This window comes from Malus domestica, chromosome 05 (genome assembly GCF_042453785.1).
Source record: "Malus domestica chromosome 05, GDT2T_hap1".
Classification (NCBI taxonomy): Eukaryota; Viridiplantae; Streptophyta; class Magnoliopsida; order Rosales; family Rosaceae; genus Malus; species Malus domestica.
The window spans coordinates 18,437,703-18,440,258 of NC_091665.1; positions in this window are offsets into that span (position 1 = coordinate 18,437,703).

A 2,556-nucleotide genomic window follows, 5' to 3' on the forward strand; every position below is an offset into this window, starting at 1 on the left:
GCACACGGTTTTGAATGAAACCACCATCCATGGTCTGAAAAGAATACAAATTATAATTGTAAAAGTGGTCTGAAATTGTCAAAATAATTGTAAAACTTGTCGGGAATACTGAGTGAGTCATGTGTCCTCCTGACAGGAGGAACCCATACACACACACACAACGCACGCAACCATACACGCACACAACGCACGCACACAAACATCACACACGCAAACACGACCTCAGTCTCTCTCTCTCTCTCGATCCTTCTCGATCTCTCTTCTCCCTTCTCCCACACACACACACACACACACACACACAGAGATCTCCGATCTCTTTTCTCCCTTCTCCGATCTCTCTTCTCCCTTCTCCCTTCTCCCACACACACACACACACACACAGATCTCTCGATCTCTCTTCTCCGATCTCTCTTCTCCCTTCTCCCACACACACACACACACACACAGAGATCTCTCGATCTTTCTTCTCCCTTCTCCGATCTCTCTTCTCCCTTCTCCCACGCACACACACACACACACAGAGATCTCTCGATCTCTCTTCTCCCTTCCCCTACACACACACCACGGCCTTCTGCTCCTCAGTCCGACAATCTCGAATCCCTGTTCCTTTTCAAAAACCAACTTTCTGGGTGTCGCCGCCGTTGATCGTGGCTCTGGCGAAGTCGGAGTTGGCTCAGTCGTCTGTGGCGGTACGCCGCTGAGCAAGGAGTTGGCTCAGTCATCTGGTTCGTCTTCGACTCGAAGAAAACAAGTTTTCAGGTGAGATTCCATTGAAACCCTAAACCCTAAACCGACATCACATATGTTGAATCGTTTATTACCTCTTGCATGCGTGAAATTTGAAGTTTATATGTGAAATTGAAGTTAAAAATCGTGTTTTTGCAAGGTTTTTGGGACGAAATCGGCTCGGGAATAGGCACACCATCTCCGGCATGCTTCTCCGACGTTCGGCTCGGAGTCCGATTGCACCGTTCAAAAAAATATCGGGATATTTCCAAAATATTGTGATATTATCGATAATATCACGATATTTTGACGAAAACCATTCGGATACCTATTTAAATATCCATTGCGCGAAAAACTGATAATATCCGCGATATTTCGCCGATATTATCGGCATTTTCTTCCATGGTTACAACTAACTTGCACTATTATTGGATTATTCCCTGAATTCCAATTATGTCGAAGGTTGAAATAGATGCTATTTTTTCGATTTTGTTCAAGTTGAAGGTGGATTAGTTGTCAAGATTTTTCCCCTTAAATCTGTACACAATTGATAGGAATAGAAGGATAGGTTGACCGAATCACTATTTCTTTTATTCACTTGGACAAAATTGTCATTTAGTACTACGATCTAGTGATATTCTTCTTCACTTGTAAGTGAGAGGTCTTAGGTTCGATTCTTGTTAAAGGCGAATTTGAACCATATTATTGCTAGCCCATTGTGAGGCTTAGCCTACTTCTCATCTCCTTTAGTGTAGATAATATTTTTTGTTCAAAAAAAAAAAAAACTTGGACAAAATAAAAAATTGGGCATTCATTTTTTTTTTCTGGAGAATCTTGGCGGTATAAAGTAATTTTATTTACATGAAAAAAAAACTTAATCAAGAGGGACATAAACCTTATCCCTTTGGAAAAAGAAAAATACAAGAAAAAAAGAGGGAGGGACATAAGACCAAACCCCTCTAAAATGAAGCCTAAAAGGTAACAACCTGCAAGACAAGTTGCAAAACAAAACAAGAAAATCCAAATGAATTAGGTAAAAAAAATCACACACCAAGAAAGGGAGACAAACCTGTATGTTGGCATGCCGAAGAAATCTTTGAATGCAGAAAAGAAGAATCTCCATATGAGGAGCGACATCCTATACAAGTGAAGACAAGAGAAACCCTTAATTGGCTAATTTGTCAGCAACTGCAATTCCTTCTTGAAATGTATGAGAACAACAGAAAATCATGTGCTCAAACTAAGAAATAAAGTTTTTTCAAGGAGTCCGGAGCGACCAATGAAGAGAAAAGGAACCATAAGCAAAACAAAATATCACACTAGAAGAGTCACTTTCAAGCCATCAATTTTGCCAACCCCATGCATCAACCAACTCCACAACAAGGATGACATCATGAAGCCCTGAATAGAAAGACATATGATGCCCCAAGCTGTGGGAGAAACCACTAAGAAAATAACCCACATAATCTAAAAAAAAAAAAAACCCATAAGCCGCAGGACCCGAATTACCTTTAGCAAGGCTATTCGTATTCACTTTGACCCAAGGAAATGGAGGAGGATGCAAAAGAACAAGAACGGAGAGCATTACAGGACTTAGCTGAGATTCCAAGAGAGACTGAAAGTTGCTTATCCAACATACTACGTACATGACCAGGAGTGAAAATTCCAACCTGTCTAATCCAAGCTAAAGTAGAACGACAAAGGCGAGAAAAGGAAAGAGGCTTACTATCAAACTTTACTTTATTACACATCTTCCAAATAGCCATAAATAAGAAACTCTAATGCAAGCTAGACATTGTGGATGTAGAGAGTATGAATCCAACATTAAGA